The sequence below is a fragment of the Oryctolagus cuniculus genome (genome assembly GCF_964237555.1).
Source record: "Oryctolagus cuniculus chromosome 17 unlocalized genomic scaffold, mOryCun1.1 SUPER_17_unloc_2, whole genome shotgun sequence".
NCBI lineage: Eukaryota > Metazoa > Chordata > Mammalia > Lagomorpha > Leporidae > Oryctolagus > Oryctolagus cuniculus.
Window position 1 is genome coordinate 1066819 of NW_027208203.1, and position 17589 is coordinate 1084407.

Below are 17589 nucleotides of genomic sequence, written 5' to 3' on the forward strand. Positions count from 1 at the left end.
TGATTCACCCTCCAATGGCCGTCGCAGCTGGCACGCTGCGGCTGGCGCACCGCGCTGATCCGATGGCAGGAGCCAGTTATTTATGCTGGTCTCCCATGGGGTGCAGGGCCCAAGCACTTGGGCCATCCTCCACCACTCCCTGGCCACAGCAGAGAGCTGGCCTGGAAGAGGGGCAACCGGGACAGAATCCGGAGCCCCGACTGGGACTAGAACCCGGTGTGCCGGCGCCGCAAGGCGGAGGATTGGCCTAGTGAGCCACAGCGCCGGCTCTGTTTTTTAAATAACTGTAACTCTGTTTTTCCAATAAATAAAACAAATCTTTTTGAAAAGCCTTAGTCCTCTCTAAGCCTTTGGAGGTGACCCTTTCTATGTAGTATAACTTGGTTACAGCCAGGGCCTCTGTTTCCACCCACACTGTCACAGAGGCCCCACCCCTTCCTTCAGGCCCCTGCAGATACCCTGGCTCCATGGGCAGCCTCTTCCACCACTGGGAGACATCAGTCACCTCCCTCCCTAATGCAGGCCTGGAGGAGAGGGGAGATGACTGGGGGTGAGGGAGTGAGGCTCCCTGGAGCAGAACATCAGGACATTGAAACCAAGAACTTAGAAGGTGACAGGAAAGAGGGCCACCTGTTAAGACTGGACAGAATCTACCAAGACAGCAACAGAGCAGCTTAAGAACCCAACCTTTCACTCCCCTTCCTCCTGTCATTGCTGACCAGAGGCTGCAGTAAAGGGACCCAAGAAGGTGCCTGCCTGTTGCTCCCTCTCTGGGCTCATTCCTCACACAGCCACCTGGATCAGTCTTCTTAAGGGAGTAACGGTAACACAGACTTGTCTAAGCCAAATCCAGCCTTGCATGGTGGGCTGTGGGTCTCCCCCGCCTCACAGACAGAACCAGGTAAGTCCATGGAGCCACTCTCCCCAGTCTGCTGTGGCACACAGCTCTGCCTTCTTCCACAAGGTCTCCCAAGCTGCAGGGCATGGCTACCCAGAACCACATCCGTGTGCAGGGTTGCATCAGCAGGGGATAGCCAGAAGAAGCCTGCTTTCTGAGGCTGACATTCTTGTTACCTGACCAAGCCCTCAGATGACCAAGGACAGGTCTGTTCTCATCTCTGGGCAATACAGTGTCACAACCCATCTTGGCCCCCTTTTCTCTACCTTTCTTGCATTGTCCACCAACTCAATTGTCTGAGCACTCAGAGAGTTCCCTAAGCGTGCAGTGTGACCTGCCTGGCTCATTTTGGGTTTAGCAGATTATGGTTAGGCCTGAGGTCAGTGAGCAGCTGTTCCTGGGTCAGTGTGGCCCTGGGCAGCAGATATGCAGCCAGCACCTCATCTGACCTGCAGTGAGAAAACATGAGAGGCTGTGCACAGATGCACAGCTAGGGGACAGCTGCACACACCTGCTCCTCTGCTGTCAGTGAAACCTTCCCCACTGCTCTTGGAATCAACCGTAGTGCCCCCCAGACCCCTGATGGTCCCTGAGTTTTCTCCAGGTGGTGTTATTGGGGAGACAGCAACAATCAGTCTTAATCAGCCCAGTTACCTGCAGTACTGCTGCCTGGGTGACCTCTCAGAGCCCTGACAGAGAGATGAGATCGAGGGGTTTGGGGTTCTACCCCCAAGCATGGTGAGACCCATCTCTTGCTGGGAGAATGAAGTCACTGACATCTCTGATCCTTGCTTTCCCCATATGTGCAGGAAGCCTGGGAGTGTATCCTTCTGCAGGACTCCCATTGGTTTCCATGAGGTAGTCCCATCTGCTAATCACTCTGATTCTAGACTCATCCTGACAAGCACTCGGTGAGTTTAGCTATAAACAGAAGCCCTCAGAACTGCCTGTCAATGTGGTTCCCAAGTTGTGTGCAGACTCCCCAGGAGCCTGAACTCCATCTCAGGTCAGTACTACTCCACGTTCACCTGCCTGTCCAGGAAACTGTCCCACAGTGCTACTGCTTGTGGTTAGAAGACTATGTTCATAGCACTGAAACAGAGAAAACTCCCCTCCCTCTCTGCTCCACATCTTCCTGAAACCAGCATCACCAGGCCCTGGCCACCCAGAACCTAGTCCTCAGTGGTCCCGTCCACATTGGCAAATGTTCATTCATTTTTAGATCTCACAAAAAGAAGAGTTAGGGTTTGCATTGACAACCCATGCTATGGCTGGTCTGCAGAGATGGAGACAGTGGGCAGTGGGAAAAGAAATGTGATGGCTGGGGGGTGGATCGAGACCCTGGGGAATTCCCAGTGAGGGGGTATGGGTACTGTGTTGACCCTCCCAACCCTGTGGTCACACTCAGTGTGCAACACAGGACCCTTTCCAATGCTCTCCATCACCAAACCAGAATCCAGGGCTCTAGGTTTTCTGTTTAATATGTAGACTTCACCAACTTCCTAGTCCAATACATGCCTGGCCATTCACTGCCAGCTCCAAGGCCAGTGATCCACAGAGATGGCAGCCAGCCTGTGGAGGAGGGACATGCTGGTCATGTGTCAGGCAGCCAGGGAGAGTGTCACACTCAGTGTGCTGGGAGAGGGACCATGTGCTTTCCCCAGCAAGGATGAGCCTGGAGCAGAGTTCCTTCATACTCTGCAGGATGCAGGCAGCAGGGCCTATGCCTCCTGCCCCTGGTGGACATGCAGAGGTGCTCCTAGGAACAACTCTGCCCCTCCATGTGACTGCTCTTCCAAGGTGCCCCTCTCCAAGCCCAACCAGGGAGCAGGCAGAGCTGCGAGGCCCCCTCCAGAGCCCAGCCAGCTCCTTCCTGATGTTGAGAGTTTGCAACAGAGTGAAATTGTCCTTGCAGGCACCCTGATCTGCTTTTGCCTTCCATCCTGGAGAAGCCAGCTGGAATACAGACCCTGACAGCCATGTGGCAAGGGTGCTCTCGGCTCTTGGCTGAAGCTGGGCATGGTTTGTGGAAAGTGTCTTCAAGCCACACAGGACCCATGAAGATCTGGGCAGTGGGAAGGCAGAGCAGAGAAGCATGGTTTCTGTGACCAGCTCTCCCCCACTGACAAACACACCTCCTCCAGGCAGTCCACCATAACTCTCTTTCCCTTCTTCTTGCTGTTGCCATACACAAGTGAGACCAAGTCTTGCTGAGCCCTTGGACCTGGATAAGGTGCAGGTTCATGCCCATGGTGAGGGGTGGGATCTGAGAGGGGTCCAGAGTGGCTTCTCGTAGCCAAGGAGTCCCCAGCCAGTTTCAGGTCTGAAGACAGCACTGCTCAGGTTTGCAGTGGGCCCCACCTGGTGCTGGAGCCTGGGGACCTTCCTCACATCTCCCCATCACCCATAAAGCAGGAGTGCCCAGGACCCAGAGACAGGAGGCAGCCCTGTGCCCTCAGCTTACACTCAGGTCTCAGGCCAATGGCCTGCCTTAGCACAGGTGTGCAGAGTACCTGAGAGCCTTCAGGTAAAGGTGAAGGGGTGGGAGTCCCTGAGGCCAGTGGTGGCTGGGCTGCATGACAGTGGGCTCATCAGAGAGGATTGTTGATGATCTGACAATTTTGAGAGCCAGTTGAGAATTACAGCCATTTTTGAAATTGAATCTAAAGTTATATTTAAATGTTTATATATCTATTGTGAGAAAAAGTTAATATATATTCAGAAAACTTCTTGCTACTGATTTTGTTGCCTTCTGCTGATGCACCCTTTGGGGTCCTCATGAGAGGCCTGTGTGGTAGCCAAGGCACCATGGGTCCACATGAGCTGCAGGTCAGGCCGTGGCCACCCTGGGCAGTAGCTCAGCATCCACCAGACCCTTTATAAGCCCTGAGCAGTACTAGGCCTCCAGACACCTAGAGCTGGACCTCTGGGATTAGGCATCCTGGGTGTGGGGTTGCCACAGCCTGTGAGCCAGAGGGAGAGCAGATGTTGCTGACTCAGTATGCAGTCAACTGTCAGTCCATAGGGGCCTTCTCACTGCCCTTGTGCCCACAGGCCAGGGAAGGACAGAAAGGAAACCAGATTTACAAGGGGCAGCAATAGAGGTAAAGAAGAAAAACTGAGAGGTGTGTAGAAGACTGTGGGAAATTTCATTTAAAGAAAAAGGGCATGGCTAATAGTGTCCATTAGACTGACAAGACATGAATTCTTTAGTAAGTTTGAGATGCAGCTATTTCATAGCATGTGTTAGTGGGTTGGGGAGGGCTTGATTGCAATATGATGGTGACTCAAAGATGTGTGAGCGATGTGTGTATAGAGATGTCTTCTGTAGGTGACTCATTTTTTTACATAATGATAAAGGTTACTAATTCACCAAAAGTTCATAACTATTCCAAACATTATGTAGCTAATAATAGAGCTTCAAATTACATGAAGCAAAAAAGATCTAATAGAAATTTAAGAAGAAATTTAAGAAGAAATAGTTAAACCATGATCATAGTTGGAAATTTCAACATCCCACTCTCAAATTGATTAAAAACTGGACAAAGTAAAAGTGGATATGGAAGACTTGAATGACATGATTAACAATTTGACCTGATACAGGACTCTTTACCCAATAAAAGGTAAATTATTTCAATTATTTCTTGAAAAGTAGACATGAAAAAAGGGAAATTAAATTATATAGTAGTCAGAGGTGCTGAGAACAGGCATAAAACATCCACCATAAGGACAGCACTAAATACAAACAAATCAGTTAATAATCCATATAGCTAAAATGAACAGAATGCACAAACAACAGTTTACATATAAGTTGATATTTTTCTTCAATTTTTATATAAGGGGAACCAATTTCATGCATTTCACATATATTCAATTTTAAGAGCATGATGTTACTTCCTACCCTACCATTTTTCCCTCACTCCCAGCTTCCCTCCTCTGTATTATTTTTCTTTTAAATTTTCACAATGGCATAATTTAAATTTATTTTGTAATCACAAGCTTAACGTTTCATTAAATAAAGGATTCAATAAGTACTAAGTAGAAAAACAATTGCTCTTCAGGAGTATAGATTAGGGCTATAAAAATAATTGAATCTCAGATTAACAAATATGCACCAATGAATTACTTTTTGTACTCTGTATATTAGTTACTACAGATCAGGGAAACATGATATTTGTGTTTTATGAACTTCTTTATTTCACTAAGCATAATGGTCTTGTATTGCATCATTTTTGTTGCAAAAGAAAAGATTTTATTATTTTCAATGGATGAGTGGTATTCCATCACCTATACATACAATTTCTTTATCCAGTCGTCAGTTGATTGATATCTGGGGTTAATTCCACATCTTATCTATTTTGAGCTGAGCTGGAATAAACATGAGGGGTACAGAAAACTTTCATATGTTGATTCATTTCCAGTGGGTAAATTCCTGGGAGTGGGATAAGTGGGTCATATGCTAGATCTATTTTCAGTTTTCTGAGGATTCCTCTTTCTTCCATAATGGTTATGCAAGTTTACATTCCTATCAAAAGTGCATCAGGGTAACTTTCCCCCACATCTTCACCAGCATTTGTTATTTTTTACACTTAAAATAGACATATCTGTTATGCTAAAGATAATATTTTCATTTTCCCCAAACACTAAAATAGCACACAATGTAAGTTGATATATGCACTAAAAACCCTGTCTAAATGGTTGATTTTAATCTCACTTCTTGAGTCCTTAAAAACTGACACTTTCCTTTTTTCAAAAGATTTATTTATTTATTTCAGGGTCAGAGTTACATAGAGGGAGAGGCAGAGAGAACCGGGACTCGAACCGGCCCCTACTTGGATGCCAGTGCCGCAGGTGGAGCCTTAACCCACTACACCACAGCGCTGACCCCTTACACTGCTCTTAAATGACCTTTATTAAAGTTATCCACGAACAACCAAAGGAAAAGCCTTAGAGAGCTGTGCCTGTGGGATTTGCAGGAGGGCGGAGCTCAGTGTATCCTGGGCCAGATGGGAAAAGGAGTGGGGTTCCACTTTCCTTTAGTGCAGCTGTGTGTGGAATGAGAAGGTCATGCCAAGGTGGCCACTGGCAAGCGAGCCTCAGTTACTCAGGAATGGCTTTGAAACCCACCTGGCAATGGAAACTGCCTGGCAACAGGCTGTGATTGGATGGATTTGAAACTGCCTGGCAACAGGCTGTGATTGGATGGGTTTGAAACTGCCTGGCAACAGGCTGTGATTGGATGGGTTTGGAAACTGCCTGGCAACAGGCTGTGATTGGTTGGGGCATAGACCGCCCCTTGACCAGATTGGCTGGTCTTGGCTATATAAGATGTTGTACCAACTGAAATAAACGAGTCTGCGGGCTGCTTGCCTCAAGCCTGCTTTCACCTGACTCCCGGGGTCTATGTGGTGACTCCACGCCTCTTGCCCCCACCACGCTCCTCCTCTCAGAAACGAATCCACTGCAACATTGTTGAGAAATCAACTGCAGCACAGCTGAACTGCAGGAACTTCAAGGGCCAGGCTCCCGGTCACAGAGCAGCAGCTGGCCAGGCCGGGGGTGGGTGGGGATGGCATGGGGTTCCTGCCCTGACCCACCATTGCCTACCACCTGTTGTTCACTGAGGGCTACAGCCCAGCCCCGAAGCCACAGTCCACCTTGCTAACCTACTGTGCCCACGCACTATGGAGTTTGCAGTGGTACACGGCCCTGGCCTGGATGGTGGGCTGTGGCCACCGGGGCCTCCGTCAGGACTGCCCCAGCCTCTATCCTGTTCTGGCACTTGTGGCCTTTGGGCCACCACACTCTCTCCAGCCCTTTCCTACCAGGCTGCCTCGGGTGCTGAGAGCCCACACCTGCAGCAGGTGGCGGCGCTATAGCCAGGACAAGGCCCTGTGTCCTGCGGTGCCCTGGGACCCCACCACCAGTGCACGCCCTGGGTGGCATGGACGCTGAACTCATGCACTGGAGGTGTTGATGTCACTGGAGCCGGAGCTCCGGCTGCACCTTGTGCATGAAGTGCCCAACTCTTCCTGGGCAGAAGGAGTTCAACAGCTTCTGGGAGCTGGGTGAGGCTCCGCCTGCTGGCTGGGTAAGCTGCTGAGTGTGGCTGGTCCTCCCATGCCAAGGGAAGGCAGGGCAGGCCCCGATGCCCAATGGACTTGGAGCTGTGGCGGGCTGCTCCTGCCCTCCATGCGGTGCCCCTGCAGACGGCAGTGCAGACCACGTCTCAGAATTGTGCCACCGCAGTCTATGCAGGAGTCTGCACCAGCTCTCTGGCTCGCCCCTCTCCCCACATTCCAGGACTCTCCCCACATTCCAGAACTCTGACTCTTGTGCTTCTTCCCCTGCAACCCTCTGCTGGATCCGGTCCCCAGAGCCCTCTTCCAAGGAGTGCGCACCCTCTCAGGGGGAGGACTCAGCCCTGAAGGGTGCAGCAATGCCCCGCAATGACCAGGAAACCAAAATAAACTGCGTCACTTTACTAACTAAATCAATCAATCAATCATCCTTAGTGTAAAAGATGCCAGAATTCCAGGGGCCAATGCTGTGGCATAGTGAGTAAAGATGCCAGAATTCCGAGGTCGGGAGATATTTCTGTAAGGGAACCCGGATTTGTTTCTCAGCACTACACCATGTTCAGTGGACTCAAGCTGTTTTTATTTGTGGCTGCATGGCAGGAGTTCCCAGCTGGAGGTGATGACCCTGAAATTAAGCTTAATATTGCAGCTCCCGCTGAAGAGTCACTTTTCAAACTGCATAGCCCTGAAGAACAGGGTGCTGAGTAAGGAGAACAAACTTCGCTGTGGACCAAATCAATTCCAGCCAATGCAGAAATGGTTATGGCCTATCCTGCACTAAGCAAGACTTAAAGTCCAGTGGGGCTCACTCAACAAATACCCATATCTGCACGGTGACAAGACACGGTCTTGGGGACATTGGCCCTTTAGGACAAGTGCTGGAGATAGACAGCTCAGGTGACACTTTTCTGTCCTTAGTGGCTGCTGCATTCACAGGAGGCTGACTGGTCAAGCCCTGAGTAGTTTTCCACAAATGAACATCTTTTAAGCACAACCGAAAACATGCTCAGAAATCTCCTTCAGCATCAGCAGGCTTTGTGTGGGTTTAACCCAGACTTTACTTGGTCTGCTCACAGAAACCATGGCAGGGACCTGCTGTTTGCATGCACATTTAACACAGAAGAAGTGATTCTGAAACAGCTGTGTTTATTGTTATGCTTGTATATTAACTATGACATAATGGACTTGCTATTTCGAGAGGCAACAGACTGGGAAATCCTCGTGTCATTGCAGACCATCTGAGGTAATTTTTGCATTGGAAACCTTTTGTAGGCCTCTCATAAGCAGCCCAGGCTCTCAGAAGGTGAATGCCACACTGTGGACAGTGGGCAAGGCGGGCACTGCCCTTCTGGGTCAGAACCTTCATCCCTCAACAAAAGCACTTGCTGGTTACCATTCCTGAGGGTTCTGGATGGTGAGGCATTCCTGACCCCCAGGGCTGTCTGTCGGGGCACAGTCCTCTGTGGTTGTCTGTTGCCCTGGACACTCTGGCCAGTCAGTCCCACACCAGGATTTCCTTTGGGGTAAGGTGAAACCTCATGGTGGTTGTTCTTTGCATTTTTCTGATGCCTAGTGATTTTGAGCATCTTAAGCCTGTAGGCCATTTGTATGTCACCCTTTGAAAAATGTCTGTTCATATCCTTATTCCCTAACTAGATTATTTGTTTTGTTGTTGATTTTTTGAGCTCCTTATATATGCTGGATATTAGCCTTTTATCAGATGTATAGTTTGTGAATATTTTTTCCAAGTCTGTTGGTTGCCTCTTTATTTTGTTGAGCATTTCCTTTCTGTGCATAAGCTTCTTAGCTTGATGTGACCCCATTTGTGTATTTTTGCCATTATTGCCTATGCTTCCAGGGTCTTGTTCAAGATGTCTTTTCCTATGTGAATGTCTTTCAGTGTTTTCCCCAACCTTTCCTCTGGTAATTTGATGGCATCAGGTCTTAGATTTAGATCCTTGTTCCACTGTGAGTTGACTTTTGTATAAGATGTAAGTTAAGGTTTTTTTTTTTTTCATATTTCTGCATGCAGAGATCCAATTACCCCAACACCCAAAGACACTCCCAGGAGTGATTTTTAGTTTGTTAAAGTTTACTTGATTGTAGATGTGTGAATTAATTTCTGGAGTTACTAGTATGTTCCATTTGTCCACATGTCTATTCTTGTGGTAGTACCAAGCTGTTTTGATTATAACTGCCCTGAATATGTAATATGTCTTGAAATCTGGTATTGTGATGACTCCAGCTTCATTTTTATTATTTAGGATTGCTTTAGCTATTCAAGGTCTCTTGTGATCCATATGAGTTTTAGGGTCATTTGTTTGAAAGCTGAGAATAACTTTTGTGAAACTTTGATTGAGATTACATTGAATCTGTAAATTGATTTGGATTATAAATTGCTTTTAATGAGGAAAAATGTCAAATGTGAATAATGCTGTCATACAGAACCTTTCTAAATAAAATTTACCCATGGAAAAAAACCTTGCTTAGTTGAGGACCAAGACATAAAAGTTTTCATTAAGGGTTTGTTGTAGCAGTGCTCATCTGAGAAGAGAAGTGGAATGAAGGGAAATTTTGGTGATGGTCCCTTTTATGAGTTATCTTGATTGGTTCCAATCTCCAGTTATTCAGTAAAACACTAATGTAGGCTGCTATGATGGTCTTCTGTAGATATGATCAAAGTCCATAATCAATTGACTTTAAGTAAGGGGGATTACCCCAGATGAACTTGGTGGGGCTGACTCAGTTATAAGGCCCTAAGGTTAAACTGAGTCTCCCCTGAAGAAGCAGACACTCCTCAGGTGGGAAGCAGTTCTCACATGTGCCTGGGAGTTCTGTCTCCCCTTCTTGATAACCCATCCTGTAGATGCAGTCAGAATTCTCATCCACACTCCAACATCTGATAACATTTTCAGTTAGACACAATCTTTTTCTTTTTTGAATCTGGTTGGGCTGTGCATAAAACAGTGCCTTTGCTGTTTTTGAAATATCTCTTGGTCAAGTTGATTACTTCTTCAGGCAACACCTTGTTTATCAGCATTGCTGTCAGCGGCTTGTGTGAAGAGGGATAATCCTGGAGCTCTCAGCTCTAGGTCAGAACTGGCAACTTCAAGAATCTGCAAAATCTTGAGTGATTTGTCCTATCAGAGTAGTTCATGGAGCCATGCCCAAGATGGCTAACATGGGTGGCCCTGGGCCTCATGAGCAGGCCAATCCTGGGTCTGAAGTTCATCCCTGCCTTGGATTAGCCTCTGCTTCTGGTCAATCAATAGATAGTCCTCATCTTGGTCCTGATCCACAACTTCTCAGGTCTTTCTTCAGTTAATTTATTATCATTCTTTGACATTTTCCAGATAACTTTACTCAGTGCATAGAAACCAATAACTCCAAGGGTCACACTGCTCCAGTGTAAGTCGCATCATTGATCAGGCCTTTATAAAGTGATAGATTCCAATTGTTCCTCTAAGGGAGGTCAGTGGGACCTGGCGCTGGCATCGAGATGCCATTTAAGGGCTGGCACTGGAGATGCTCACTTCCGCCTGCCCTTCTCCTCCTGGCTGTGTCAGAGTGAGGCTGACTAGGGGAGAACTGGGCACCCCCTCTGCCCTAGCTGTGGCGGCAGATTCCTGGCTCTGGCAGGAGGAATGACAGCGATGTGTTTGCCTGAGGCTATCCAGCCCGGCACTCCGCCCTTCCCCCTGACTCTTAAATGGCATCTCTATGCCCCAGCATCATCCTGCAAGTCCCTCTGCCAGGAGGGAAGATGGTTGCAGGGAGCTGGCAGGACGAGCTGGCCCAGCAGTCCAAGGAGGGCTCTGCCCGGATGCAGGAAATGCTCCCGGCCCTCCTGGGCTTTCTGTGCACCAAACTGGGCCTCGACCTGGGCCTGGAGCAGAAGCGGTACCTGGGCTGGGTGATCCTGGTGGTGCATGGGAGCGCTCGGGCTGCTGCTGCTCTTCCTGCTAGGCTAAGGCTGGGCTGCGGCTTGTGCTGGCGCCCGCAAGAAATGGAGGAGCCCGCCGCTCAAAAGGGAGTTGGCGGCCTCGCCAGCCTCAGCCCTGACGACCTAGCCTTGCTGAAGAACCTCAAAAACGAGGGGCGCAAGAAGAAGAACCGGAAGAAACTGCCCGAGAAGCCCAGACCAAATGGACGGACCATTGTAGTGGCTGAGGGTGAAGTTGTTCGAACTCCTCGAAGTAGAACAGCAAAACAGCCACGAGAGAGAGACAAGAAAGCAAAGTCAGTGCTGAAGTAGTGCAAAACAGTCCTCGCCATGATGGAAAGGAAGTTGATGAAGGAGCCTGGGAAACTAAAATTAGTCAGAGAGAAACGACAGCAGCGTAAATGTGATAAAATGTTGACTGATTCTGGTTCATTGGATTCAACTGTCCCTGGGATAGAAAATATCATCACAGTTCCCACCAAGCAACTTGCAACTGCATCATTTCCTGTTGGTTCCAAGAAGGATAAAGCTGATTCTCATCTAGATGTTCAAGTTAGCAACTTTAAGTCTGGAAAAGGAGATTCCACACTTCAGGTTTCTTCAGGATTAAATGAAAGCCTCACTGTCAATGGAGTAAGCTGGAATGAAAAAATTGATAAAGCCCTCCTCACAGATCAGTGCAAGTGAGGAGAAGTGGAAAGCTATTTCACCTACTACTGCAGGCAAGAGGAAAACTGAGCCATCTGCTTGGAGTCAGGACACTGGAGATGCTACTGCAAATGGAAAAGACTGGGGAAGGAATTGGAGTGACCGCTCAATATTTTCTGACATTGATGGTCTGTCTTCTGCAGATCCCGGCTCTGATTGGAATGCACCAGCAGGAGAATGGGGGATCTGGGTAGATGAAGAAAGAGCTTCACTTCTGAAGTCTCAAGAACCAATTCCTGATGATCACAAGATTTCAGATGATGATAAAGAAAAGGGAGAGGGAGCTCTTCCAAGTGGAAAAAGAAAAAGATGAAAAAGAAAAAGAAGCAGCAAGGTGGAAGATAACTCTTGCACAGGACACAGAAGAATTAGAAAAGGAAATTAGAGAAGAGCTTCCAGTGAATACCTCTAAATCCCATCCAAAACATGACAAGGTTTTTTCCTCGAAGACTGTAAGCACTAGTGATCCACCTGAAGTACTTGTCAAAACAGTCACCCCATCAAGACGCTTCCACCTGCGGTTTCTACCGAGTCATCGGTTAGCTTATCAAAAGATGATTCTGACAAGAACTCTTCCCAAGTGCCAGACAGATAAATCCAAGTCAAATATGAAGCAAAGTAGTGTGCCTCCTGCCCAGACCAAGTCTGGAACCAAGGAATATCCCAAACAAATAAAAAAGAAGAAAAAAGCCAGATGGGAAAACTGAGTGTTTTTTCTTTCCCTGTATTGGACATGTGTTTGCAAACACTGTCTTGAAAATTATGCTGTTTATGCAATAATTTGTGGATATGTACAGAGTTTTATATAAACTTAAACCAATTTTTAAAACAAAACTGAACTCAACCACCATAAAAATGGAATCAAAGAAAGTTAATTTATGAAATTAAGAGATCAGAAAACTATTCTACGTACAGTGCTGGAAGAGACTTGGGAAAGTCTTTTCATTGAATGAGAATTATTTTAATTTAAGACTATTATCCTGGCTTTACAACAGTGCCCTGTTTACAACAGATGGTGCCCTATCTCATCTGCAGCTGAGGAATAATGGATTCTGATTAGAGAAAGGATTGTCTTCAAGTTAGCAGGCAACTCCTGGGATCTTATGCACAAACTTGCACCATTTGGATCTATTTTATGTTTAAATCAAAGTACTTTGTTTAAATGCGTAATCTGACATATCTTTACATATTTGTTGGTAGCAATTTGTATTAAAAGAATCACAAGTACAAATAAAAAGTCATTTATCATTTATTTAACTAAACTGTCATGGTTTAGTCTACAATTTTTAAAACGTTCTTAATTCAGACATTGAAAATGTAGTTAATACTTGTATGGCTTATGAAGTTATTTCTGATAGCCTTGCATTACTTGAATCGTTCAAAATACAGTATATTTGAAATTAATAAAGGAAAACTATTGTATTTCTTTTATATACATTTAAAGTTCAGACTCACATGCTCTTGTTTATGCCTTGAAAACTTTCAGGTAAAATTCAGCTCACATTTTCCTTTCCCAAGCAATTCCTTTTCTTACAGCATCAACTCTTAGTTGCTAGTAATTTTTTACTTTAAATTTGAAATCATTCACACACATGTTCAGCCATGTACACTGTAAATGATTTAATGGTTTAAATTATTTACACTGTGAATAGCCTTTACCAAAAGTGATTGACAAGGACCATAATTAACACCACTTAGTGACTTGTGAGAAAAAAAAAGTCATGTTTTATTTGATGTGATTGGCTAACCTGTTTTTATGTGGCACCAAGAATGAACTTGTTTAACAGCTGTAAACAATGCTACTGATCTGTCCTTCCAGCATTGTCTTTGTAGTTTGATGGTATTGCCTTGTCAGACTAGGAAAGCTAAAGAAAGAGAATGGTTTTAGTTTTGCTGAAGACTGACCTTATTAATGGACAGCTTTCCTAAACAAGGATTAACTTTTATCAGGTGTTAGCATTTGTTTCAGGAACATGCCAGTTGTTTATATGTCAGAAGTTTTGTTTAATTTTATGGTATTTCTAAATCGATTTGCTTAAATAAATTCAACAAATAGAAAAAAATAATGTGAAAGATTTCTCAGAAGCCTTGCAAAGCTGTTGGTCTGACATTCCATGCCTCGGTTTGTAATTTTTTTTTTTAACAAAGAACACTGTTCTGAAGTTATTTCGTGTTGACTACAGTAACAACCTATTTCTTCTCAAATTCTCCAATACTGACACATCACCATGTATCTTGATAACTGGTATAGAGAGGTATTAGCATGGTGACCTTACAGATTTAAATAAAATAAATTTAAAATAAAATAAGTTTAAATTTATTTGGCTGGAGGCCATATACTACCATGCCAGGAATTCCACTACCAAAGGGTCACCACTCTAGTCTCAAGTACTTGGAGAAGTTTCCTCTTGATTTTCATTGCCTTGTCATCTAATCCAGTGTTTTTAAAACCAGATGTGTAGGTGTTTGATTAAAAAAAAAAAAAAAACCTGACAGCTACATGAATGCTGGATTTTATTTAAAAACAGTCATTCAGACATTCACCAATCAAATAGTCTAGGTCAACAATGCCTAGAACTATGTGAAATGCTAGGGTTCCAGCCATGAGTGTTCTAAACTTTCATTTGGAACATAATAATTGAAAAATCTAACACCCACATATGATTATATCTCAAATCTCTTTACATACTGTGTTTTCTATTTGTTGTCCAGAGCATCTAGGTCTTTGACAGCTTTGTGGCAGACCTCACAATACAGCTACTTCCACTATCTGGACATAAAAGGGAACTGCTGTAAAAGCACTGCTTTTAGAAGCAATGTGGTTCTGATATATCATTTCAAAAATTCAAGCTCTTTCTCCCTTTGTCATTAAAATTGTGCATGCCAGCCATCAAGGAAATAAAAATAAAAATCACAATGAGGTTTCACCTCTCCCCAGTTAAAATCAATCTCACATATAAATCCAAAACCAATAATGCTAGTGAGGATATGGAGAAAAAGGTACTATTATTGACTGTTGGTGGGAAGGCAAACTAATTCAGCCATTGTGGAAGACAGTATGGAGATTCCTCAGAAAGCTGAAAATAGATATACTATATGACAGCCATCCAATCCTGGGAATTTATGCAAATGAAATAAAATAAGCATATAAATGTGTTATCTTTACCTCCATATTTATTGCAGCTCAAGTCACCATAGCAAAGATGAGGAATCAACCCAGATGTCCAACATCAATGACTAAATACACACACACACACACACACACACTATGGAATACTACTCAGCTGTAAAAAATTGATGCAACTGGAAACCATTGTACTTAGTAAAATAAGCTAGTCTCAAGAAGATGAATATCATATGTATTCCCTAATCTGTGGAAGATCAAACAGTACCAAAAACATAATGTATTTTAGCAAAATTATCATTTTGAGATTTGATGATTATTTATAGCCCTTGTCTCTACTGTTGCTCAACAATGTTTATTTCTTCTTACTGTTTCTTGAATTCTTAGTTGAGGGTTAACCTTATGATTATAAAATAAACTGAAAGGATGTCGTAAAAATTAAAAGAAAAATAAGGAAGGAGGAAGGAGGGTAAGAGGGTGTGCAAGAAGGAGGGTACAATGGGAAGTATTACTATGCTCCTGAACCCCTATGTATATAAAGTACATAATATGTATACTTCTTGAGTCACAGTTGTTAACATACCAAATGCCCTCACCATATACCTGAGCTAATAGGTATGTTAACAACTGTGGTATATGGTATATGGTGAGGTATATGGTGAGGGCACTTGAAATCCTCTCTTTTGGCCAGTTCATTACTGTTTACTATAGTCAACTTGCTATGTGGTAGAGCATCAGAACTTATTCCTCCTATCTGACTGTAACTTGATACCAAATGACTCATGTCTCCCTTTTCCCTTCCCACCACTTCCCTTGATCGAGCCACTACTCTTCCATGAGACTGGATGTTTTAGATTTCTCACATAAGTGAGAGAGATGATATTGGTTACTCTATCCCTGGTCTGTATCATTTACCCTGGTGTCATTTTGGTTCATCCATGTTGTCTCAAATTTTAAAAGCTGAATATAAACATATATCCCTTTAAATATCCTTTCAACCACTGATGGACTGGTATATTGTTTCTTAGCTGTTGTGAATAATTCAGCAATAAGCATGTGAGTGCAAATATCCCTTCAACATCAGGATTTAATTTCCTTTGAGGGTGTTCCCCAAAGTGGGATTGCTAGATTGTATGGTATTTCTATCTTTAATTTTTTGAGTAATATTCATGTTATACAACAAAATAGCTATCCTAACATATACCACCAAGAGTGTGTAGGGGTTCATTTTTCTCCACATTCTGACCAACACCTGTTTTCTCTCATCTTTCTGATAATAGCCAATCTAACATGGGAGGGAATACCACAATGTGGTGTAAATGTGCATTTTTAAGCAGAGATGTTGGACATTTTTCCAAAGTTGTAGTAATCAAAACAACATGGCAGAAATGCATTCAAATGGAGATCCAAGATGTCTAAATAGGGCATAGCTGTGCTGACTTCAGCTGCTCTGGGTTATAAAAAGAACAAAGGAAGGACCACAGTTCCAGGGGCAGGTGTTTTTGGTGGAGAAGTGACAAAACAATGAAGATTCTGTGGGGCAAGAGGAGAGAAGGCAGGAACACAGTTGTGGTCTGTCATGCAGTGCAACCAGCTGCTCATTCTGAGCCTCTGCCTCCATCTTACCAAATGAAGGTAGAAAAAAAATGACTGCCACTCGCAGCTTTAGCAGAGAGGGAATTCCACACCCATCCAGTGACTTATGCTTTACTCTGGGAAGCTGACTGGTGTCTGAGCAACTGCAGGACTTTGAAAAGGAAACCACATTGCTCTCCATCCTGGAAGAAGGCCCAAGTACTTGGGCCCCTGCACCCATGTGGAAGACCCAGAGAAGCTCCTGGTTCCTGGATTTGGAACCATGTAGCTCTGGCCATTGTGGCCATTGGGGAGATGAACCAGTAGATGGTAGAACTAACTTTCTGTCTCTCCCTCTGTCTGTTATAACTCTACCTCTCAAATAAATAAAATCTTTACAAAAATTATAAAGACTATATATGACAAAAGAACAGCCAATCTCATACTGAATGAGGAAAAGCTAAAAGAATTTATATTCAGATCTTGAACAAGACAAAGATGTCCACTTTCACCAATCTTCTTGAATATAGTACTGGGGGTACTATAAAAGTTTTATATCTCTAAAACTTTTGATGAAACATCGTTAATAAAACTGTAAAGTTATTTATAAAACAGTTGAATGAAAACAATTAAAAAAAACTTCTGGGCTATAATGCCTATAAACTGCCCATGAATAACTGTTTATCTGTCAAACTACAATGTTCACCTATTTCCAAAAATGTTATAAATATTTAAGTGGAATACTTTGATGAGATTGAAGATACCATGCTGAATTTAAATGAGCATGAGATACAAAATCAGAGAAATCATGATATTTATCATCATTATTGCTATCCATAGTATAATATTGAACTCTTCTCAAATTCTGATTATTTGCTGTCTGTAAGAGGTAGTTGGTTCTGAGTATTGAGCTTATATCAATGAATATAAATGGGTGGAATGGATACCATTTCAGGCTGAAATGTTCAGACAGCATGGAAACTTCTAGGTATACTTACAGGGTTTGGTTTTCCAACTGTAACATTTTCCAACTGTAATTGTTTCTTTTTCTTTTCTTTTCTTCTTCTTCTTTTTTTTTTTTTTTTGACAGGCAGAGTGGACAGTGAGAGAGAGAGACAGAAAGAAAGGTCTTCCTTTTTCCGTTGGTTCACAATGGCCGCTGCGGCTGGCGCACCACGCTGAGCTGAAGCCAGAAACCAGGTGCTTCTCCTTGTCTCCCATGTGGGTGCAGGGCTCAAGCACCTGGGCCATCCTCCACTGC

At 44.2% G+C, this 17589-nt stretch overlaps 1 pseudogene; it reads left to right on the forward strand.

The window, feature by feature from the left end:
• The first annotated feature begins 28 nt into the window (after window positions 1–28).
• On the forward strand, window positions 29–17365 carry LOC138847888 (protein LYRIC pseudogene; annotated as a pseudogene).
• Window positions 17366–17589: the final 224 nt, after the last annotated feature.